This window comes from Candoia aspera, chromosome 3, assembly GCF_035149785.1.
Source record: "Candoia aspera isolate rCanAsp1 chromosome 3, rCanAsp1.hap2, whole genome shotgun sequence".
Classification (NCBI taxonomy): domain Eukaryota; kingdom Metazoa; phylum Chordata; class Lepidosauria; order Squamata; family Boidae; genus Candoia; species Candoia aspera.
The window spans coordinates 85,551,938-85,578,466 of NC_086155.1; the positions used below are offsets into that span (position 1 = coordinate 85,551,938).

Below are 26,529 nucleotides of genomic sequence, written 5' to 3' on the forward strand. Positions count from 1 at the left end.
CAATGTGTTCTAGTACAACTATCACATTCCTAAGGAGTGCTTTATTTAATAGATGGTGCTGATTTAGTCAAAATCTCAATATGATCATTACGTAACAGAATTCCTTAGGGGACTTATTTATGCTAAATTAATATCACCAGATTGCAGAATCAGCATTATCTCAAACAGTCCCCCCACCTTTGTTTGTTTGTTTGTGTATTCTTTAGCCCTTTACCAAATAGTATGGTCAGATGGATTTTTGTTTTGTATACACAGCATTAACTGTAACTCCAGGAGATAATTATTTATGTTTACTTTGTAGTCCACTAATTTATTTTAGAGGCATATCTACAAAACTGCTCTTTAAGAGGTTTTTTTTTTTTTTTTTGGCAGCACAGAGATAATGAAAAGTGGGGATTAAATATTTGGTATGTTAAATCCATTAATTAGTTTGATTCCTGTTTTTAAATATTATTTTAATACATGCAGTTTAGAAAAACAGATGACTAGCATTATCTTGAAGTGTTATCTTTCATATAGGAGGAATAACTATCCTAATGTAATGCCTGGTATGCTGTGTGCATGAATGATCTGAACTTGGTGAATACTTTTTGCTCCAGCAATATTATTCCACTCAAATATTTTCAGTTGTTTAATTTACCAATTAATTCATTATTTGGATTTATTCTGTTTGGAAATAGTCCTAGTAGGAAGAAAGTCCCTTCTCTAAAAAGTGTTGAATCTGTTGTTGGTTGATGTTTATCGTAGGGGGGATGATCTCCATGATTAACAAGGATAACTTCCAATCTACCTGGAAGATAGAGAAATATTGGCAGTATATGTGGCAGAGTGCTGGAAAGCGTTTGGCCAGAGAGATCAGAAAAAACACACACAAGGCATTTCTACAAAAATAAATGTATTTACATAAAACATAAGCAGGTTTCCATATCCAGAAATCCTGGATAGGCACAAAAGCTTTACAAGCTAATATTTTACAAGCTCATACACACGCACACGTGGTCTGAGTAGGACTGGAAGGAGAGGCAGCAAAAAGGAAACTAAACAAGTCCAGGCAAGTTCCCCTTCAGGCAATTAGCAGCTTTATCTTATATGGTCATACTTTTCAAACCCAAACCTGAGGATACTTTAAGTTTGACCTGTTCACCCTGCCAAAGTGATTTGTTACCATAGTAACTTAGTGGCTTGCTGCTTGCAAACAACCAAATACCAACAGTATACAACTTCTCTAGTGAGGCAATATGGAAAATGGGATAGTCAAGCAAAATGAATATTGAAGGAGAAGATTCTTGATATAGGATTGCATCAAGATATTAGCATGATACCAAGGCAACTTAAGTCTTTAAGTCTTGCCTTTATTATTAAGTCATCTGATTCCTGCCAGTCCTTAACAAATTATAGACATTGCAGAGCATTTGTGCTAGCTAGGTTTGATGCACTACCCTCAGCAGATATTGATGGTAAATATCAAAAGATTCCTTTCTATGAACCCCTCTGCCCATGTGACTCCCATACTGCAGAGGACGGGCAACATGTTCTATTGTACTGCAATTTCTACAGAGACTTACATGATAAGTTAATTAGGTTCCTCATAAAATAACACCTAGGCAGAGATGATATCTTCTTTCTCCTGATAGACTATAAGAGCACTGTTGCTTACATGTAGCCAAATTCTGTCTGGCTGCTATGAGGCAACAGATACTGTCAAAAACAACTGCATTCTTCTCATCTTGAATGTTAACTTTTTTTTCCTTTTGTTGTTATTTTAATGAATTGGGGAGGGCAGATAGGTAGGTAGGTAGATAGAATTTTATATATAAAGGCTGGTGTAAGACAGCAGTAAATCTAATGCTATGTTATGCTATGCCATCCTGTTGTGGGGCTCACAGTGTACTGTATGTTTAGTTTGTGTGGAACATAGTAGCCATTTGCCTTTCATGGAAGAAAGTCTGAATATATGCACATGATAAAAGAGTTAAAATCTCTTTGGATCTCAACTCTTCTTAGATCACATTTTTATTCAGGTGATGTTAGGAAATACACTTCAATTCATATGTTACCTCTCTCCAAAGTGCATAGGAAGGATGCTTGACCTAAGATACTGCATACTTACCTTTTGGAAGGAAGGAAGGAAGGAAGGAAGGAAGGAAGGAAGGAAGGAAGGAAGGAAGGAAGGAAGGAAGGAAGGAAGGAAGGAAGGAAGGAAGGAAGGAAGGAAGGAAGGAAGGAAGGAAGGAAGGAAGGAAGGAAGGAAGGAAGGAAGGAAGGAAGGAAGGAAGATCTAATTGGTAACTAGTTGATATACAGTTGATCTAGTTTGGTTGTTGCCTTCACCACAGTGAAATGATTGGTCGGGTATTTAGCAGGAAGGGTCTTGAAGTGCCCTTAGTCTCAATGAGGAATAACATTTTTCATTTTAAAACTACCTTTGGCTTAAATCTTGGTGGACATACTCTTGCCTAATAACCCTATACCACTCTAGTTATGTTTTCTCCTTTCTTAAAGATAAAATTTAGCTTACTATACAAAAATCTGCAGTCAAATAATTTAAAAAGTATATGCTACTTTAGTGAAACTTTTCTTCCAATCTTTGTAAGAATGTAAAGATTTGCTTGGCATTTAAGCAGTGACTCTGCAAATGATATGCATGTTTATCTGCTGAAGAATGTGAATGTACCACCAAATCCCTCCTCAGCATACACAGGGTAAATTGAGTATGCACAGCCAAGAGAGGTATGAGACTTAATGCTCTTTATTGATCTAGACGTTGCCTAAGTGAACATAATAAGAAACAAGTTGCCCAACTGTTCTTTTTTTCCTGTTATTGATTACCAGAGTGGTAATTCTTAGTACAGCAACAACTGTTGTTCTCCATCTGGGTATTCAGTATAATAAGCTTTGCAGGTTTGTTCTCTCATGTGATTATACTACAGACTATTGTGATTTATATAATCCTAAATCCATTCATTGTTTGAGGCCTTCCACGCGTACAAATTTCCATGGGGTCATATTTCTTGATAATTGTACATGAGGCAATGTGCCAGGTTACCATCCCTCTTGATTTAATCCATTTGACAAACCATGTACCTTTTTCATTCTTCTTTTCACCCTTTGCTAGGGGAAGAAAAAAAAATCCAGAAATTAGGTAGGAATACTTAAAGAGCTTGATTCTATCAATAAGGGAGAGCTAGACTAAACTGCGTACCATGTTTTTTATGTTTTGAGATTATTCAAATAAGTAACACTTGGAAGTTCGTTAGGGGTGGAGAACAAGGGGAAAAATACTATCTGGGAAACATGGAAATCAAAAGCTCCTTTTCTTTTTACTTGTTCTTCTAAACCTGGTCTAGTTATGGTGAACTACACTTGTGAAGTTTCCTTACACTGAGTCAGACTTTTGATCTTCTGAGCCTTGGGTTGACAGCAACTTTCCAAGAATTCATTAGAGAATCAATTTCCAGGCTCAATACTTCTACACTGGAACATACCAAGGAATAAAGTTGCATATAAATTATGGAATTTTGTGCATGCAAGCATTTGTCCTACTTTCTAGGTAACTTTTGTTCTGTAAGGAAAAACTTTGCCCATTTTGAATTTTCCCAAACATGTTAAAACCGTACAGGTTTTCTGGAAAATGGCATGAATGATGTTTTTTTGCTTAACTCTGATTTCAATATTGGATGTACAAGTTCCAGAGTACTTAGCAGCTAAAATCCCTACATAAGACATAACAATAGCAGTTAAAAATCCCTACTATGATACAAGAAAACAGAAATGCCATAATGAAAAGCAGGGTGTCTCTGAATATCAGATGCTAGAAAAAGTAGGAGTGGTGCCAAGCTTCCCAGACTGGGACTCGCAGTAAATCTCAGTGTCTCAACTTTACATGGCTGAGCTTGCTGCTAGGATTGATCTCTGCTGAAGTCTCTCAGACCCAGGGCACTGCACAGTACCCTAGATAAGAATCTTTATTGCAACTAGGGTGAAGTGTCACTGAATAGCTGATTGTCAGCAAGAGGGAACCATTCCCATTTATACCCTTGGCAGTTCAGACATGTTGCTTCTTCTTCCTGTCTTTTCCATATTCTAATGGGTTCTTCTTCATGGCCTTGAAGCTAAGTAATTGTCGCTTATTGACATAACTCCACCTCTGACTTTCAGTTTATCTTTCATAGGGAGGCATTGTTGTCAACTCAGGTCCAAGCTAAGATATTTTATGAACTGAGGCAGAGGTGCAAATCAAGATCTATAAAACTCAGGGTGAGTCTTTCTTGCTGGCATTAAAAACTCCCAAACCCATCAAGTATTGCAATGCTTACTATAAGAACCATTGCAGTCTAAACTATGTAGGTTAGAGTCTACAAATTAACTATCAAGGATTATAATTGGAATCAGCTGAAAACATGATGACTCTTGGAGGCAGCTCAGTAAATATTAACAGTGTGCCTATTGACAGGACAGGCTCTGCAAGAAGCAACCGGCTAGGAATGATTGGAAACAGAATATGGGACTAAGATGGACCTTTGAGATCTTTCTTTTGTTGCATTGATCACTTCAAAATTAACATTCTGATTCCCTATAGATCCCACATGTAGGATTGCATGAAGAATTACTGAAAGTTCATGTTTAATCACAGGGTAGAGATTCATTCAGTGTGAATACCATATGAAGTCATACAGCTGGACTCATTTTTTATTCTTTTATACCTTTCAGAAAATGAAATGTTTCTGTAACTAACATTGACATGCCAGCATATGAACAATTATACCAAGAATTGAAAGGCAGCATGCTCTAACCTCATTCACTGGCCAGGAGCTTCCCAGGAAGACAGTTACAGCAAGGTGGACCCCTTACTTGAGCCAGAGAAACAGTGGCTGAAGAGACCTTGCTTTGCTCCTCTTCCCACATAGTTCCCAATGTCAGCTGCTCTGGAATTGAATAATTGAAGGCCCCCTTCCTGATTGCCAGACCACACTAACCCTATTCATTGGGCAAAAGGGGAAAAAACACACAAACAAATAGCTATTTAAGAGTTTCAGGAAGTGAGTCTCATCCTCAGCTGAAGTGCATATACTGTAAATTCCAGGTAATTAAATTTGAATAATAAATAAATAAATACTGCCCAACATGTTTTCCTGGCCTTGAGGATTTGGGCATCTTCCCTCTCTTTCTTCTCTGTTTCTTGCCCATTATGTATCTTGCCTTTTTAGACTGAACAGTGGTGAAATAACACAAATAAATGGATAAAGAAGACAATCGTTTTTTGAAAATGGGTAAAAATATAGTAAGTACATAAATAAGGTATGTTTCTGCAGTAAGCTGGAAATCTGTTTTGGACAAGTATAAAAACGAGTTCTGACATCAGTATCCAACACTTGGTAAATGAATGGAAGAGCCAGTTACAAGCATTGACCATAAATCCTTGGCACCAGATTCTGATATTAAGTTTGGTATTTGTGATAAGGAATGCCTTCCATTTTTGTGGCTGTGTATTATCTCCTCCTTAACCTTAAGAACCCTTTCACTAGTGTCTCAAATTACAGCTTTAACAAAAATGGTGAGGAATTCAGGTGTAAATTATAGTTTTTTAAGTCTGATAGGAATTGTTCTCTGCCTATTGTAGTGTTTTGTATTTCTTGACATACAATATTGTGTATACTACAGATGGCAATTTATAGCAGTAACCACATGATGGCCAAACTAAGTACACAAGTCTTACCTGCTTAAAAAAACAACTATTTTTAAAAATCTTTATTAGCCTCAAAACGTGTGTGATAATTGTTTTTGTTGTTGTTTTTTAAGTGATAGAACCTAAAAAGTTGTGGCTGATAGCTGTTGAGTTTCAAAATAACAGTTGTAGGCATTTGGTATTAACCACGTTTATCTCATTAGAATTCCATCATTTTAATGCTCAGTTATTAGAAGAAATGCCATGAAGTTTATAAATTAATCATTAAGATGTGAGTTTTATTTGGAAAAAAAATAGGAGAGAAATACAACAGTCATTGATGATAAATGCTACCAAGATCAGCAAAACCCAGTTAAAAGAACATCACTCTTGACAAAACTCTGGTGCATTCAATTACAGCTTTCTTCTTTTTTATATTTAATGAATATTGAATGTTGATTGAATTAGTCTTTTGCATCTTCAGAAACAAAAAGACCAAAGAGGTAAAACTCAGTTGCCTGAAGCCCTGTGTGTCTATACTTCATAGCAATTGATTTTGGAAAGTATCAGCCTTGAAATAAATAGGGGTTATTTCCTAGATTCCAAAGAGAAAGTATTTCCTAATTTTACAAACAAACAACAAAAAGTTTTCTTCCTCTTAATTGGGTAATTAAACATCTCACAGATTTTTATGGCCCTGACACCAAAGTTATACCTTTTTTTTCCATTCATGACCTTGACATTTCCCAGTTACTAATTTTTGGGGGGATATGTTTGTTCTAGAAATCATTTTGCATATGAGGAAAAACTGATGAGGTCAGTTCTGAGCTTTGCTACTATAGTTTATTAGCTCTCTCTAAAAGACATCCACTGAGCCCAGCTTTACAAATGATTGAGAGACTAATAATAATAATAATAATAATACAGTAATGCATTTCATATGGTTCTTAATTATTAGTATTGATTTTTTTTTAAAAAAAATCATTTATTGTAATTATACAAAAGGAGAAAAATTGCCTGTGGGTTAACTCCATGACCTATTCTAAAAAAGGATATGAATCTAAATTTCGGTTTTCAAAGCTTTCTACATTCAAGAAGACCTAGCCACAGTGGACACTTCTAGACAGATATTGTGCTGATATCCCCCCTTCCCTGCTTGCTGATCAGATGATGCCCCACTGGTTCTTTGTAAATGCTCACTGCTGCCATTTCTTCTGTCATTCAGAGAATAGTGGTAACAATAACAATGAAAGCTACTTCCAAGGGGTTTGATTACTCTTCCTGCTGTTAGGTGGGATGGCCTATGATCTGCTGGTAGAGAATCTACCTCATCTATCTCTCAGCTTCCTTCCTCATGCAGTATGAAGGAGTCCAACATCAGGCAGATCCCGGCATCTCACTATCAGTTGCGCAGGGGGCTGAAGGACCACCATGGTGAGAAACTTAGGAGGGGGATATGTGTAACAACTATAGAGGCAGAAACTTATTAAACATACATTTAAATTCTGTTTCCTGATTGATTGTTTTCTTATACAAGCTAGCTTTCTTGTAGGAAAACCACTGATATTAGGCTGTAACCAATTTATGTAATTGCATATATAAATATTATTGTTATCTATCATTGGTTATTGCTTTGGGGAACAAAAATCTGGGTATTCTGGTATTGTTATACTACACTGCTTACAAAAGACTGCAATCTAATGTAATTAGTATCAAGTTCTATTTCTCTACCTTCCTACTTAACAAAGATGTCCATTGATAAAAGTTGTTGTTTCTAAATATATCAATAATAGCTTCCATAATCTATAAAAATACAAGGAAACCTAAATCTTCCATCAAGTAATTATTTTGATAATTTCTATCAGCTAAATATACTTAATTTAGTCAAGTTGTTCTAATGAAAGAGGTCTTAGAATTTTCCAGTTTTTAGTAAAGATGGACAATTTGCTAAATTTGATTTTCTTAGTTTCATTTTTCATCCTTAAGATCAATTTGTTATGGACTACAGTTTTAAAAAAATAACTTCATGAAAATTGTGCATACATCTATGCATCCATTTTTCTATAATAAATACATTTTGTATTTTATTTTCCAATATTTAGGTGTGAATTGTATTGAAAAATTCAGACAAAAATGAATGTTTATGAAAGTGTTTTTAGTTTATATTAAGTGGGAAATAAGGGATAAATTCATATTAAATCATATATTTTTTCAGGCTAATTACTGCTCCATTTTAGCAACAGTAATACTAGTGGCAGAGAATCTTTGCAACAAAGGGAATTCTTACCTAATCCATTAAAAACAGCTTCATTCATTCATTCTCTCTCTCTTTTCTCATATGCACACATAAACATATACAAACAATCATCTACCTTTTGATGTTTCTCCCTGCTTCCTATTTGTAATATATAGCATTTGCATATATTGTGCACAGATTTGGATTTGTTAGTCCAAATTGCTGATTTGTGTTTAAGATTTCCAGGCAGTGCTGTCCATAACTGTTTCTGTTCATGTGGAAAATTTTCCTGTCAAAGAATGGCACTTAATATATACTCCATAAACCAATCATAGTTCTTTAAATAATGTATTTGTGTGAAATTTGCTTTAATGAATACTTGTCTCTCATATATATATATATATATATATATATATATAATTTATTTAGCATTGATTAGAGGGCAAGGGTACCTTGTTATATTGGCCTAACTTTAAAAACTGCAAATTCTATATCACTCAAAATTTTGCAACAATTCTATGAACAGTATGGATTCATGCTTGTTAACTGAAACAACCTAGCGTGTATTAACTTTTAATTCAATTTGAATTATAATTAATCTCAGAAGGATAAAGACATACACCACATATATTCTCTTTTATTGCTTTTGTGCTTTATTAAACAATGACATATAATAGTGAAAATATGAATGTGATAAAAAAATAGGGGGAAAGCTTGGAAATTATGAACCAAAGAACTCCAGAAAAAATTACAAGATTAATCAATTAATCAGTTCTCTTCCTTGTCTCTTTGTGAAAAAGAGATTAATTCGAATGTTGACATTCCACTGCAGCAATCCGCTGCTTCAGTCAGATGTAAATTTATCCTTCCAATGTTGTATAATGCATGAAAGGTCCACAATTCTAAATGCCTTGGTACATTCCAAGGAATGAAGTTACAGTCAAGAAGAGCATGAATATATTTAACAGTGTTCTGATGTCATGTTGACAGTTTTATGAATTTCAGTTCAAAATACACCTTTAGTAAAATAAACCCAAACTCCTGAAATAGTTCTCTCTTGTCGAGGCAACTGTAGTGAACACCTGTAGAATATCCTCTGGCATGATCCCAATCCCAATATACCTAAAATAATATTTCCTGTATTATTGACTATGTTTTTAACTTAAAAAGGATTTCTTAGTTTTAAAAATAACTTGCTCTAGATATCTAGCTCAGGACAGTAAAGTTCATTGTTCTAAGGGTATTAAGGTTCATTATTCTGATAATGAATTCTATTCATTATTCATTGTGCATTATTAATACTGATTTTCTCTGCTTCCTTCAACTTTTATTGATTTTGATTTTGATTTTGATTATTTTTATTTGATTGATTATTGATTATTAATATCGGTTTTGTCTACTTCCTTCACTATTAATATTGATTTTCTCTACTTCCTTCAACTTCTGAAAAAAAAGTTGCCACCTTAGGAAACTTGGTTAATGTTTTGAAGATTTTAACAAGTATGGTATTTAAGAAGCTCCAATAGTGTCAAGTCTAAAATGTCCAAATAATCAAATACGGATTTTGAGTTAAATCGAATCAAGTTTTTTAAGCTCTACAAAGTTTTTGAAAAGTATATCAGCATAACTAAGCTGATTACCCAAAAACTTATTTAGCAGCCATTTTTAACTAATAGTTATCTTGTAATTTAAGATTTCATGGCTAAAGAGATCAAAACCCCACTTGTGACCCAATATTTTCCAATACCACATGGAGGTATTTAATTCAATGATTAAATAAACAAAGGTCCCACTTGCCAAGTTTATAGTGATATCAAAATTAGCTCTCAGTATGAAAGCATGACAAGCTACATTTGAAATTCTTTATTCCCATTTATAAGTAAAGCTAAAATAAAAGTCCAGTGTTAAATCTTAAACTGTGGAAAATTAAATCCATCTTTTCTCACAGGCAGTTATAATTTATGCAATGAGAAGAGGATGGCCCTGCCAAAAAAAATTGGTTAGTACATATAAATTAACATAAGTTGAAGGAATAAAAATAGAAAGGCTTCTTGAATACAATTCAACCTCAGAGTTACATTTGTCTTAATCACATTTATCTCGCCACATATACTCAAAGGAATTCTGAACCCATCTGTCTAAATCTTATTTCATTTGTGCCAAAATTAGAGAATTTACCATTTGAAAAAGCACCTAGAAATTGTTATAGTAAAATAAACAAAATAATTCGAACACAACCTCATGATCTAGGAGTCAAACTCCTTATTCTATAATAAAATTCCAATAACCAAAGCTAAGATAAATACCCAGCAATAGGACAGAAAATATGGAAAATCAAATAAACTTTTCCCAGTAAGCAACAGTAATTTATGGAGTGAGAATCTCAAAGGATTCCTACCAACAAAAATTGTTTAGTTGCAAATGAATTGGCTTAAAGTAATGTGATGGAATGAAAATAGAAAAACATACAATGTAAACGAACTTTGGAGTTAAGTTAATCACATTTATCTTGCTGAAAGGAATTCTAGACCACCTGTCTAGATCCTGTTTCATTTGTACCAACATTGGTGATCATGAAATTTACTATTTGAAGGAATTTTGTAGAAATTTTTATACCAAGATAAACAAAAGAATCAGAACACAGCTAACAACTTGAAAGCCCAAACCCTAAATATGTCAGAATTTTTTCTAAAACCAGATGACGTTGTCTACTTTTCTCTCAAGTTATGGAGTAACCAGACAAGATACCAAACTCTTCTATGAATGAAGTAAAAATTATATAGATCTATGAAACATGGAGCATAATCTGCATACAGTACTATGATATATGTACTCTGCTAAAATAAATATTTACAGAATTTCTAATTACAATAGTTCTGAAAGTAAATTAAAAAGAAAAGAAGAAAGAGGATCACCTTGACCTTGACTGTGATGGTAAACACCATTGGTTAATACATATACTGTAGGGGTTGAATAAAAGATGTCCATCTAAAATATAAAATTTTGCAGAAATGCATAGTAGATCAATTTCTCCCTCCCCAAGAATCTATAATAATAATTTCCTCTTCAGTTTGTCAGTACATATTCCATGTAAAATTCTACAATGAAGGGTTATTCTGTATCAGTTCCCATTGTTTCTGGATTTTTTAAAGACAGTTCAGTGCCTAATTAAAGAATATAAAGCAGAAACCTCCAGTGTTTTTGAGGGGTATTTCTGAAATGTCAAAGGGTGTTGTGGATTGTTCTAAAGAAATAGTTGTGATTGAACCTTCAACTGAGAAAACTTTTTTTTCTGAATAGCAAGGTGTACTTCGAAACAAACGTTAAGCAGAATTCACAATAGAAGTCAGATTAGGAAGACTAATCTTCCTAGAAGACTAGGAAGTTCCTAATTTGAAAATTTCTGCTGCACCATCTTTCTCTCAAAATTTCATGTAATAAGAGAATGAAATGTATTTGTGTCCATAAATCAGTTCACATTCTTATTATACAGAATTTTGCTATATTTTGCTGCTGCTGCTAATAGCATACTTCAGGGATCAGCAATGGGGCAAGAGAATGGCAGTCCTTCGGGTTCGAAGAAGACATGCTGAATGTTGGAAGTGTTGAACAGGAAATTATCAGATGAAACCATTTTTATTTGGTTTATTATGAAACCATATTTATTTATTTGCAGTTGGATGAATGATTGCATTGGTAAATTTGTAGGGCAAGGCTCAAGAAGTCCTGTTTTGTTGTTGTTTCTGTTGTTGTTGTTGCTATTTTCAGTAATTCCTACTGTCACTAGATTGTGACCATAAGGAGGAGCAATTTTAATTCATTTGCTTCCAGCTCTGATAATTACAGTTAAAACTGATAGTTCTTGGAACAGTATAGCCAGACATATGACTCTGTACAGTGGCAACTGAGGTTACATTTTCTTAAAACAAGCATAGCCAAAACAATTCTATTTGAATACATTTTAGTTACTATCAGCCTTATTTCTATAGTGTCACAAAAGGGCAAAGGTCTGAATTAGGACAAAGGGATACTGGGCTATTGAGAATTGTTCCTCAGTTTCTGAAGCTTACTTTATCTTGAGTTTTTGCAATTTGCTGTGAGAGTTTTCTGGGTCTGAGAACATTGTTTTTTCTATATGTGTTATGTTGTTGCTATAGCACCTGTAACTCCATTTGTATCTGCTTAGAGATTTTGTATGGCATTGAATCCTATGCTATCATAAGCATTTCTCATGAATAAACAAAACAAATGATTTCCTTCCCCTTTGCTTAAATACTATATAATTTTCTATATCTGAAGGTTAAAGCCTTATATCGGATAGAACAAAATCAAATCATTCATCTAAGGGTCCTCAGAGTAATTGTTCAGTGCTAATTAACATAGTATTGGAAACAATAGTGTCATCAAATAATCTCATTGATCACTATTAAATTGCACAACAAAAGAGAAATTAGAAGTCTGAGCACTGGTGCACTTTTTTAAAAAGTCCTAAGATTGATTTATTCTGTTATCTCTAAAACGTAAATTATCACCCTGTGCCAATTATTATCTTCTGATTAACTATGCAGTGCCACCTGGTGTGCAGATGGAAAGAATATTACATATCAAGGACTGTGTTCACACCCACCCACATGCATTGAGAACCTATGTGACAAAAAATGAACAGATGTTCATTTTGCTTGTGATACAGAAAGAAATTGTGTCTCATGTTTCTGATTAATGAACTATATTTAGAGAGCGTTTTCTGTGCATAGATATCTTTTCTGACCAAAGTTCAGCACAAGTCTTTGGGAAAATAAAAAGTATTATATATGACTGCTTAAGGCAATGTTGTTGTTTTATTATTGCCATGCTTTCCATCTTTCTTCCATCCCTACTATATTTTAAACCTACTACCTACCGAGTTTCTCACCACCCAGAAGGAGAGTGGGAGAGCCACATTGCTAAAAGCATTTTTCACAATCTATACAATCTCTGTCTCTGATGGTTACATTTTCTGCAGAATTTTTTTTTTAAAGGCTAGATCCCCAAAATATATTTGCATTCTCTTTTTTTCACAGAAACGTCAATGACTAATAATATGAGAATGGCCTAGAATGGAGGCCTGGGCACATACTTGGGACACCTCCCCACATGGCTTTTGTACTACTCCTTGCATTCACCAACTCTGTGCCTCTGTTATCACAGGGTGTTGTTTCCCTTGAGCAATGTAACCAGTGTGTTTCTGGATCAGGCATAGTTCAGCAGGACATGCAGGCTTTCTGGTGATGCAGCATTGCAGAATCTGGAATGGCTTAGTTTCCCAATAGCAGAAACTCTGTCTTTTGAGTCCTGAACTGTCCACCTGTCAGGGTTAAGGCGAAGAAACTACACTGAGCCAGGAATGAAGCTCTAGTCTTTATTGTTTCTACCATATGAACAGAATCTTGCCAAACTGAGCGAAACTAGCAGGCTCTAAGGGAAAAACTACAGAAACTGAAGGTCCTGCCTGACCTTCTTGGCCGGGCACCCAAGGTCTTCTACACTGTGAGTGTGTTTTTCCCCCTGGAAGGCACCCCCTCCTTTCTCGGCTGTGATCTCCATAACATCACCTTCCCCCTCAGAAACACATTCCATCACACCACCTCCCCTATAAGGGATGAGCCATTCTACTCAACTTAGTACTTCACATTAATTTAGTTGATCAGAGAGGATGTCAGCTTGGCACCGTTTCCTCAGAGCAAGCATTGCGATTTATTTTTTTAAAGAAGTACCAAACAAGATACTTGGATGTGGCAAAGAAGATCTTGGATCTTGTTGCTGGGGCAGGCTGTTAGAGCATAATTTCTGTGTTCCCTTCTTGGTCAGATCAATCAGCCCATGTGATGTCCAAAGTAGCAAGGATACTTGTGGGATGAGTTTTAAGCTGACACAGAGTTTAGGAGTAAAAGCAGTGGCAGTATGAAATTTCCCTTAGGGTTGTTTTTTGTTTTTTTTTAATCTTGTTCTCCTCTTTCTGGCAAACCAATTCTTCTGAATGTTAATGCAAAACAAAAGAAAACAAAACAAACAACATTGATTAAAATTAAAAATAGTGCTTTATCTCTGGATCTTATTTGTTTCCAGCCTTGAATGTTTCATAATATTTCATAAAAATAGAGGTAAGGCCTGTCCTGTATGTTGGGACTACAAGTTGCATCATCTCATGCTTTCTCTCAATGGTTGTGAGGGCTATAAATGATGAGACTGGTAATGCATCTTACAGGGTGCAGATTTGAAAAGTGATTGTAAGCTGTCCCCTATTTTATTTCTTATCTGTGAAACATATTCATTCTTGAATGCCTATGTATTTATAGCCCAATACAGGAAAGCGAAGTATTGAATTAGGTATAAGAAACAGATTTCCTAGGTCTAATGTTTTGCATGTTGTACATATTTTCAGGAGGCATTATTATGTTTTCTCTTACAGTAAGAAAGTTTCATATCAATCTTTGTGATAGTATTAGGAGTCCTCTGAAAGTACAGATGGCTTAGCTTCTCTGTCTAGAATTTCCCTTAAGAGCAGACTTTAGGTACTTTTGGCTCAGGGACAGGTTAGCGGAACTTGACAAGTACAGGAACTACCTGTTAGAATAATGTGAATGTTCTCAATTTTATGGCAGTTAAGTTCTTAAATAATTTGTATAACATCATATTTGAATCTGCAGTCTGTTCTCTTAATTCAGCCCGCCTAACATTTCTGTCTTCCTTTCTTCTGTTTTAATGTGTAGATTTTCTAAAATTAGTGTAATTTGTAATTAATTTGTAATTTTGTAATTCATCATCACAGTGCAGAAATGGATCTCAGTTGATTGTGCATGAGTACCCTGTAAGGAAAATAAAGCAAAAAATGTGTTGGAAGATGGACACAATGCAATCTAAACAAAATCTATAAATCAGAAGAAATAGGTTGCTAATGCATTGGTGCAACTCTAGAAATAAGATAGGCCATGCCATTCCATCTTGAAAAAAATTTACAGTGAGGACCATATTGTAAGAATGCCTGTCTTATAATCTGACATCATGGTCTCATACTTTAAACTATCCAATTGAAACACGTTACACTTGGTTCTTGCTCCATCTCAGACTTGTGCGTCCATCTGAAGACCGTAAGTTCAAGCCCTTTAGCTGCAGAATACATTCTACTGGTCTACATTAAAGTGTGCATGCTCCTGGCCCAGCCTTACCTTGACAGGGATAAATAGAGGTTGATGCAATGTCATTGATTTTAGCTAACTCCTGTCTGCCTTTGACCTTGAACAGGTTTAATGCTCCTAGACACTTCCTTGAAATGCTGTGCTACCTTATTCCATATGAGCCATGACACAATACAAAATTTAAACAATGGACCCAGAAATGCCTGTTCATTTCTCCTTCATTTTACCTCTCCCTGAGGCAAGTTAGAGAGCTTGGCTTGTTGGAATCTTGAAACTATATGGGGAAAAATTGGAAATGTACCATAATCTCACTTGACGTTTGGTGCCAATTACTGGTGGAAAAAATGGCAGGTCTTTTTCATGTTAATGAATGAAGTTCCAAGCAGCCTTCCAGTATAAATTTGTGTCTTATAAATATAATCATTCTAGCTTCCAAATTCCTCTTGCTGCCCACTCAGCAAGAGGCACAGCCACTTTTGAGACAGTAGACGATCTCATATGAGGCATATTTTTAGTATTTGTCAAAGAGTTGTCTATGAACTCCTCTAGGAAGACTGTTTTCTGTAGCTTCATCTACTTGTCTAGTTCTTGAATAATAATAATAATACTTTTGTGGAAGGGCCAAATACATGCCAACTTTTATTTAAACCAATTGGGTAATCACTGCATTATTCAGCATAGCTAGTCATAACCTGTTGCCATGACTTGTGGTCAACCATTTATTCTTTTTATTTTATTTTCTTGGGTGTCTTAATTAAAGCTGAGTGAAAACTGCTTCTTGTTTTTCAGAAATATTTTAGCAGCATCCCTCTCTTTCAGTATTTTTCTCATGCTTGTGGAAAGGTTTACTTTTTAATTGGTGGGTTTTTTTTCTTTATTCTTTCTAATTGGCCGTGTTTCTCCTCAAAGCCATCAAGTGAAATGAAGTGATCCTGTTTCCTAGATGGTTCTCGATTGGCAGAAGGTTTTCCTCAATCTCAGTTAACTAAATTTGCAAAATCTGATTGGCAGTAGAGTATTTAGTCATTCATTGCAGTTCATGATCCCCAATTGGTAGGGGATACTGCAGGTAAATGCAGGGGGAGATGAGCGGTCATAAATTTGATTGATTGATTGATTGATTGATTAATAAATAAATAAATAAATAAATAAATAAAATCAAGAAGCATTGTAGCCGTGAAGAACAGGAAAGTGGGAGGAGGAGAAAGAAATGGCACTGAATCATAGAGAGAAAATAACTTTTTTTCCTCCAATTTAAGATGTTTTGCCATTTTTTTTTCTATTTCTAAACCTTGTCTTTGCTCTAAAAACTCAGTGGATCAGTCTTTAGCACAACCTTACAGTTAACACTTGTCCTTCATTTTTTTTAAAGAATATTTAAAAGATGCAGAGGAAGATATTTTTCTAACTGAAATTAGATAGCAGTTTGCGTGGTTTGTCTACTTTGTAATTGTTATGTTTAATGGAATAACATATATATTTTTAAAAATCAATACCATAGAGATTTTTTAAATGTCCTACTTGTTTGAAAGAGAAGGGTGAGAAATATGAAATGCTATTTTTATAGGGTATAAGTAAAATTTCAATATGCATTTCCAAATATATTACTTAGACTATATTTTCACACGTTAAAAATAGAGGCTTTTAGGAGATGGCTTGTACTTTTATTTCCTTCGTATCTTAGGATCCACTGAAGAAAATAATAGCAGTTCTTGACTCCTAGCCAAGGCGATTTATTTCTTGGATTTTGTGGGAATAAAAGCCATAGAGAAAAAAGAGTGTTTCCTAAATACATTCCATGAAATAATGTTCCTGTGTTATCAATGGGATGTTTTTGTTATGTATCACATTCAGGATTGTGATGGTAAAAACTTAATTTTAAAAAAAAAGTCTATTATCTATTGTATGAATTATTTGATGAATGTGTAGATGCAAGCATAATATCCACATAAAGATTTTTTTTTTCTGATGATAATAAGGAATGCATTTTATGTGTTTGTACCATGTTTGATAAATCTACCATAAATAGTTCTTTGTGTGCCTGACATTGATCCATGTTACTACGCTATAAATTCATCCCATAATATAGAAGAGTTGACTTTCTGGTCCAGCAATTGAATAGGAAAGATGTTGTAAGCTATGCCTGAACTACCTCATGTGATATATGCCATAATTTCTAGAGAGCTTAACATTCTTCCTGCAGTGACTTGGTACGTGTGTGATATCTACACACTTCACATGAAGCTGTTTTGCTTTAAAAAATCAAGTAGCAAATGCAATGTAAAGAATGTGTGCCCAATAATAAAATTATGCATTAGATAAGAATAATATCTATGCTTGCACTGCAAAAGGAAATATTTTCAGAGTCTGTCCTTGGCAGTGCTTCCTGTTAAAAGAAATACACTAGCTATTGTGGGCTGATTTCCACAGTGCGCTGTAATATAGTGAGTGGCATTGAACTGATAGATAACAATTGAACATTTAGCATTCTAATTTCCTAGGTACTGCCTGACATACTCATCCTTTCTATAATTTAAATTGATTTTAGGGAATGTGTCTGTGCCAGAGGTGGAGGAACTGTAACATGGGGCATTATAGAAAATAGTAAGTTTCAGCATTTTAGTACTGTACTTGTTCAAAGATCTTTCTAAGTAATGGTCTTCTCTGATTACAGTTTAATGGCAAGAGTTCAGTGATTACAATTTAATGGTCAAAAAGATACGGTTGATTAGTCCTTAATGATGTTGTTTATAATTTTGTTGCCAAAGTCAAAAGCAGGATTATTTTTGGTGTAAATTAAGTAATAAGCATTTGATTTTATTTCCAATGCAATAAAAACATAATTGCTCCTCTCTGATTATGGAATTCTTATTGCATGAAAAAAGAGGGATGCACAGACTTTAAAATGAATTAGTAGTTACTAATTGCCTTAACTTATTCTCAGAAATAGTATTAATAAAATGCACATCTAAGTGTTTTTCTATTAGTTAAGTCAAAAGGTCAGGATTACCTGTAAAGTCTATTGATGTCAGTTCTCCCAAACCAAATGTGAGAAATAACCTAGAAGAAAAAGCTACGTTTGGAAAGAATAAATTGCTCAGATTACTGAATAATACTAACTTTGAAGCTGTTAAAATAGGTTAAAAAGTATCACCTGACCAACCCTAGTCTTTCTGGGTAAGGATATTTTCTTAGTTGATGAAACTTATATGCAGAAAGAACATCCCATATAGGAGCTTTTCTGCTCTTTTCATCCTTCTTACTATGTACGTTAAATACTTCTGTTAACAAATCATACTCCATAGTTTTCAACATTTTGAGCAGCTGACTTTGTGAAACTTCATTCCAGAAGTTCCTTACATATGGTATGTAAGTCATATGTGCAGGAATGTACTAGACCCCCCTCCCCCAATATCTATACAACTTAAATGGAACAAAAGGCAGGATTTGGTATAATTTGATGGGCATGAAATGCTATCTAAATTGGTTTTAATAATGTTTCTGGGAGTTGAACTGGAATAGAATAGAATAGAATAGAATAGAATAGAATAGAATAGAATAGAATAGAATAGAATAGAATAGAATAGAATAGAATAGAATAGTTTATTGGCCAAGTATGATTAGACATACAAGGAATTTGACTTTGGTGGAAGAGCTCTCAATATATTTACATAACATCAAAAATAAACAATAGTAAAGTAATAATGTTATTTATTAAAACTATACAATCAAGAAAGAAAAAAAAATGAAGGAAATAAAGTACAGCTATTAACTAACACACACTCATATTTAAAGGGAGAATTAAGGGACAGTATACTGCATCTGTTGTCTAACATATGTTCATATTTAACAGAGCATTACTGGTCACATCTTAGCAGTCATGTCTTACCATACATTGTCAATCATTATATCACGCTACGTTAATTAGGAGTTCAACAGAGCAATGGCACAAGGGAAAAAACTGTTTCGATGTCTAGATGTTTTGACATACGGTACTCTGTAGCGCCATCCTGATGGTAGAAGTTGAAACAGTTTATGTCCAGGATGCGAAGGGCCTGCAGATACCTTCTCCGCCCTCCTTTTGACCCTTGCAATATACAGGTCTTCTATAGAAGTCAGGCAGATTGCAAAAATTCTTTCTGCAGACTTAACTATCCGTTGAAGTCTATATTTGTCCTCCTTGGTTGCGGAACCAAACCAGACAGTTATAGAAGAACAGATAACAGATTCAATAATTCCTCTGTAGAACTGTACCAAAAGCTCCTGAGATGGATTATACTTCCTAAGTTGATGCAGGAAGAACATCCTTTGTTGCGCCTTTTTGATGATAGTTCTGATGTTAAGCGTCCATTTCAGGTCTTGAGAAATTATGGAGCCCCAAAACTTAAAGGACTCTACTACTAATACTGGGCTATCGGATATAGTAAGAAGAGGGGAGTTAGAAGGATTCTTTCTAAAATCTACAACCATCTCTACAGTTTTGAGCGTATTCAGTTAAAGTTGTTATAACTACACCACAGGGCCAGTTGTTGTACCTCCCATCTATATGCTGACTCATCCCCATTCCGAATGAGACCAATAACAGTTGTATCATCTGCAAATTTCAGAGCTTTAAGAGAAGAATCTTTTGAAATACAGTCATTGGTATAGAGGGAGAAATTAACAATTGTAGTTGATATTTCTGAAACTAACTCAGAGTAGGATTTCCTGACTGCATGAGTTATTAGTCAGTAGAACAGATTGCTGACATGATGTGTGACATCTTTTTTGCTAGAGATCTTCAAACACAGGCTGGATGTTACCTGCCAGAAATGCTCTAGTGGATCTTTCATTGAACAGGAATTTGAGCTAAATTATCTTTTCCAACTCTATGATTCTGTGATTTTAGATCTTCATGTCTGGTATGAATAATGTAATGAAAAAGGTGTATTACTTTGAATTAAATCTAAAATAAGGAAAAGCTATTTCCATTTGTCATACTGTTTAGATCTTGCAAGTGTTACTCTTTACTGTGGATGCAGGTTGATCCAAAAATGGAAAAAGGATGAGAGTGCAGTGTGCTATAATATTTATCAGATATTAAGAGTGGAAGTGAATGGGAGAATGTTTTTGTATTAAAGTAGTGGCAAAAATGAGTAAGGTAAGTTTACTAAGTTAATTCTATCACAATCCTTGAATTTGATGCTTTTTCTGATTATACTGCATATATAACATACTGCTATATATAAGGTTACCAAACATCTGGCAAAAGGAGGGCATGTTCTCCTTTTGGTCCTCATGTCCTCCATCTGGCAGACATAGCCTTAAAATCAAATATTTTCTGACTTTTTGAATATCTTGTTTTTTGTTAATGTTGGACTGTTTTTACAACAGTAGTTATTCAGACTCTTGTGTATTGTCACCTCAACTTGTAAATTGTCTGCTTCTTTCTTTCCCTTGTCTGTTGACAGATTCAACAGTCTAGGTTTTCATTATTTAAGTTATTTCCTGATTCCAGCAATTGGCTTGAATCCAGTCACTTCAAATCTATGGACACTGTGGTCTGTAGATCACTTGACTCATCCTATGTTTCTATGTTGAAATTTGAAAATTGTCATCAATTCTATATTATTGCTAGCATATGTTCATGAAAATAAATATTTGTTGTAAAAATATTGCGATTGAAAAACTAGTCTTTCTGATGCTGGAAAAAGTAATTTCATATGCATGTAGGCCTACGTACATTTTTTTTTGCAGTTTTTTGCTGTAATTTTTGTCACGGATGCCAAGAAAATTAAACAGTTAGTTGCCCACCTCCATTTGTCCCCTGTATGAGGGAGATGGGCGGTGATGAAAATATGATAAATAAAATAAATTTGTCCTCCTTTCCGATTGTCTGTGTCCTGTCCAGGTATCTGGTAACCCTAGCCATATGGAAACTAAGACTGCAAATTGCCATTTACTTTTCTCACATCTATATTTAAGTCTATTACAAAATCTAGAATGTTTGCCATGGTTAATAAATATTTCTATAAGAAAAGAGACATGAAGAAATAATGAGTGTACTGTATGATGATTTCAGATCATCTGTATTAGAAGTTCACTAGCAATTTGCAAAGAAGAGAAGTGAGAAAGGGCATCCTTGACTTGTACTCCTCAAATAATTATTCTTAGTAGCGTTCATCAACTTTTTAAAGAAATGTTCTAGACTGAAATAAAACCAATTCCTGCACATTTCTTTAAAAATAACACCATTCTAAGTTATCAAATGCTTTGGGTACATCTAGGAAAAGAACTGGAAATTCTGCAGATACTTTTCTTGTGTTAATGGTAATATACAATAAAAATAGTTTGACTGATTGAATCTATGAACTCCCAACTTAGTATGACATTTAACTGGTCAATTGGCATGCAACAAAAATAAAAGAACTGATTCTTCAAGCAAGAACTGATTAAAAAATCTTAAAACCTTGATGTAATGGCGTTATTAGTCTTGACCACCCACAAATTTAGGGACCACAATCTATCTATAGGTTTGCCTTAGAACCCCTTTAATTTTTCCTTTTCATATCCAATAAAAGATCTTTTTCCAAATCATTCTCTTGGCCTGTCATACATAGTTCCACTTTTGGTACTTTATCTTGTCAGAAAAAAATTGTTCCGCATCTGTCATTCCCTCATTAACATCTTTTGGACACAGTTGATCCATAGAGCCAGACTTCATTACTGACACTGTTGATATTGTAACTACTAATTTCTGGCTCCGTTCTTCAAAGATCTCCTTTAATATTTCCAGTGTTATGACATTTTATGTCATTTTGTAAGTCTCAGTTAACTGACACCAAAAGCAGGCTTGTATTTTTTCCCCTTCTATTTAGAATCTTTAGTACCCTCTAGTGTCCAGTTTCTAAAATCATAAAGTTGTTTATCTTTGTAATGAACCTAAGACAGCCAAAATAACTCTGGTTCCCACAAGAAGCTATTTATTTTTTATAGTTAATTCCAAAATCTTATAGTAAAAGTCAATATTCCAAATTTATCTGGACCCTTAATCCATTTATAACTTTCTTAGATTAAAATCTTATTTAGCTTTTTGCTGTTTATTTCAAATTCTTTAAATTCTTAAGCTTATAATTAATTTTTCCTTTGTTCAGAGTTGAAGTAAACTCACCTGGCAACTTTTCAAACTTATTCTGAAGGTCTCAAATAGCTTTAAGGTGATTAATAGGAAATTTCCAAAATTGAGTAGAAAGTGAGGCTTGCGAGCAAGATAGCTAATTTCTTTGTCTCCCAGTGCTCAAATCCATGGAAGATTCCTATCCTGCAGTCTCCTTGTGAGGAGCAGCCATCCAGAGCACATGTGGGCAATCTCCCATCCTCTCCTTGTCTCAAGAGGTTCTTCGGTCTTTGCTGTGGTCATCGGCTCCACTGGAGCCAACTTCAGTTCACCATGCCTTCCCTGAAAGATTTTAAAAATTAAAGGGGAAATACAAATGACAAATCAAGAGAATGACCTGGAAAATGTTTTCTTATTGGATCTACAAAAGAGGCTTGTTAAACCTTTGAAGAAGTTTGTGTGATAGGATAAAGAAGAATTGAAGAGAAATCAAATCCTATGACAATATTTGAATGAACTAAACATTAAGACTGTTAGAAGTAGAAGGAAAGAATATAAAGTTGGTTTATTTGATCAAGGTGAAAAGAATACTTTTTTTTTTTTTTACAAAGTTCTGGCAACACTTTATGGGCTTTTGCTGACACCAGGATTGAAAAGTTGATGTTTTATGGAATTGCTTATAGATAAGGGATGGGATATGTGATGAAGAGATATCTGTAACCTTATAGGGGGTGAAGAGTTATTAAATTTGTCTATACTAGTTGTAATGAAGGTTGGAAGTCACTTCTTTATATATATATATTTGTTTTTCTTTATATTTTTTTCTTTTTTCTTGCACTTTTTCTATTTTTTTACTTTCTTTAAGTTTCGTTTAAACAAAGTTTTTGTATTAGTTTTTACTATTGTAATCAAAATCCTTAATAAATTCACACGCACGCACAAACACAAATATTGTGAAACAACAGTTTCAAATGAGATGTTAATACATCTTTAAATGGTTTGTAATGTTAATTAATAACTGTACCTGGTGATTTTTCCAATCTTATGATTTTAATTACATAAAGAATTTCTTATTTAGTTACTGAACTGGTCAGAGAAACTTAAAGAAAGTAAAAAAGAGTTTTCAGTTTAATTTTAGTAACACATATATTACTCTCTATGATTAGCAGAGCTTTTCATTTAGGAGTAAAAAGAATAAATTCTAGAGTACTGTGCTGAAGAGTTGAAATATTCCTAGTCTTAATTATTACATAGTGAAAACCTTCCTGGTTTCCTTTAAAAATACAAGGTTCTAATTAATATTTTTATATTTTTGTTCCCAAATTCATATAGGAAGAGGGGAGGGGTTGTATCTTGTTGTTTATCTTTGTTTGCTCCTGTTACACTATAAGTAGAAGAGTAACAGTAACATCTTTTACATTTTGTTTTATTCAATATTTTAGCTTTTTGGTATGTACAGCCTACTGTATAAATAGACCTCTCTGAAAACATTTAATGTTGACATGGATATGGCCCCTGTGTGCTTTTGTTATTTTTGTATGTAGTGACCAGATCCCATCTTGTTTTAGTTGTACAAGATTTTTATGGTAACACACTGTGAGCTACCCAGAGTCATTTGGAGTTGGGTACTGCCTAAATTGAAACAAGCAAACAAATAAATACAGAGCCCCATAGAGGAGTTGGTATATAATTGGGGACAGCATTTTCTTTATAAAAGTATTAATGCTTCCTTTATCTTACCTGTCATATAAGACTTGTTAAAAAGAGTACTGTTTAATCTCCACACAAGAGTTCTGGGTGTGAAGTTTTGCAGATTCAACAAAAGGAATAAAAGGTCATAATCTGGAATCCTCGTTGCACCTGTTTCTATTTTAATAATGTTGTAAATCATCTTCTGAGCCCCAACTATTTTGATCTTTCAAGGAGTGTGTACCTGCAGTATCTTTCCTCAGTTGAACTGTATAGGATGGGCAAATTGTACTTTGAGATTACGGTCCTAGAGGCCTAAATAGTAAAGGGTCAAAGTACCAATACCTTGAGTTGGGCCCAGAAGCCTACTGGCAGTCAGTGTAGTTCTGGAAAATAGTATTATTCTGCTGAACCTGTTAATGCTGATCAGCAAACAAGCAACTGTGTTCTATGCCAGCTGAAGTTTCCAAGTTGTCTTTAAGGGCAACCAGGCATTAAGTGAATTACAGTAGTCCAACAAAAGATGACAAGGATGTAAGTGACTATCTTGAACATCTCCTGGTCCAGGAAAGGAGGCAACTGGCAAACCAGCTGAAGTTGGCTAAAGGCTTTCATGGTCAAGGCTTCCACCTGCTGCTTTATCAGGAGCTGTGAGTCTAGGAGAACCCCCAAATTACATACCTGCTCTTTCAGGGGAAATGCCACTCCATCCAGAACTATAGATGGAATATTTGTGGAATATTTGTCTTGCTGGAGTTCAGTCTGAATCTGTTACACTCCATTCAGACCCTTATAATTTCCAGGTACTGACTGCCTCTCTTGCTCACCTTGAGGTATTGATATAGTACTGGGTTCATCAGCATATTGATGAAATCTAATCATAACCCAATGCAGGACCTCCTCTAGAGGTTTCATGTAGGTGTTAAATGATACTGATGAGAAGCCTAAGCCCTGGGGCATCCCATATCAGAATATCTAAAGGCTTAACCTGTCTTCCCCCAACACCACCATTTAAATTATTTGTTTAGGAAGGAGTGGAGACTGAGCCCTTTAATGGTGGCTCAAAATGATACCATGATTGAAGGTGTCAAATATATTGAGAGTTCTAACAGGACAAGAAGACATGCACCCTCCCCATCCAGGTCATCTACGATGTGATTGGAGCCCAACCATCTACTCAACAACCTTGCCTAAAAATGGTATGCTATAGACTTCTCAATAATTATATAGGGCAGCCGGATTGAGTGATTTTTTTTTTTTTTTGAAGTGGGGCGTACCACCACTTCCTTCAGGCCGGAGGCATCATCCCGTCCTCCAATAACATCTCTACCATGTCATACACATATTGGTCAAAAGATACATGGATCTAATTTACAGGTGGCTGAATTTATTCCAGAGAAGACACTAACCACTTGAAAGAGTCCCAGATTACGTTGCAAGTTATTACCTCTGTGATTTCATGACATGGCCCACCCAGCATTCAGCTCAGAGCAATATAAGCAATTTTGTCCTCAGTGTGCCTGCAAACTTCTTGCGGTTAGATATAAACAACTGAGTTTTTTTAATTACTTAATTCTTCAAAACAGCCACATACATGTTTTTTTTTTTTTTTTTTTTAATATGTAAAAGATTGTGAAATGGTTTGAGGGAAGATCAAAGCTGTGGAAGAACTCTTTCCAGTTCAGGGGACAGGTTTTGATAATCTAGTAATCCTGATTGTTCCCATTCTGGGGGAAAAAAGGCTGTATCTGATAGACCCTTGTTTAATTAATTTCTGCATTTTCAAAAATACTATCTTGAGAAGAGCAGTCTGCAGTATATGCTGTGCTATTTTCTGAAATGAAGTTTTAATAATTTATCAAAAATGAAATATAGATTTATTTTGTATGGGTCCTGCTCCAAGAACTATTTGAACAATTCGAAAGAAACACTATAGTTGTGAATTGCTTTGCTTATGGATTCCCCTTCTATTTAAAGAGTAACTAAATCTATACACATAATGCATTTCTGCTGTGATTTAGATGAAGCTCAGGCTGAGATTGTGTGTGTAAATCTAATCATACTAGAAAACAAATGAATCACACACATAAACAAAACTGGATTGTGTGTTTGTGTGTTGTGTTTAAAAGTGTGTATTAGGAATTTTGCAAACGAGTATCCAGTAATAAAGAAAGCTCAGGGGTTGGACAGTGAATAAAAGTCAGAACGGAGAATGAAGTGCTTTCCTCGTTTAGGAGTGGGCACTGATAGAAACTGATAATGTTTGATTAATGAGAGGCAGCTTTGCAGTGGGTGAAAACATCTGTAAGAAATGATTTATTATTTCAAGGGTATTGGAAGCTTGCCGTATCTTGCAGATTTAACTATGTGTGCCTGAATAAAATAAATGAGATGCAACATGTGAAAAATGAAAACACATTACTTGCAAAGGATGTGTCACAAGCAGGGTATTTTCGTTAAAGTACACTTTGTCATGGGGATTTTTAATGTGGTTCTGAATACAAATCATTTAACTGGTTCATAAAATCAACTCAGTTGGAATTCTTGCATCTATCATCCAAGACAGAAATGGGGGTTATACTTAATGTGCTGTATCTTTCCTTAAATGTTCATGTTTTTATTGTGTAAAGCTACTGAAATGACACATATTTGTGGGGGGAGGGATGAG

The 26,529-nt window shown here is 34.6% G+C and overlaps 1 protein-coding gene across 1 annotated transcript in view; it reads left to right on the plus strand.

The window, feature by feature from the left end:
- DPYD (dihydropyrimidine dehydrogenase) overlaps positions 1–26,529 on the plus strand; it is a 643,333-nt gene that overhangs the window by 199,161 nt on the left and 417,643 nt on the right. The gene's annotated exons all lie outside the window — the stretch shown is intronic.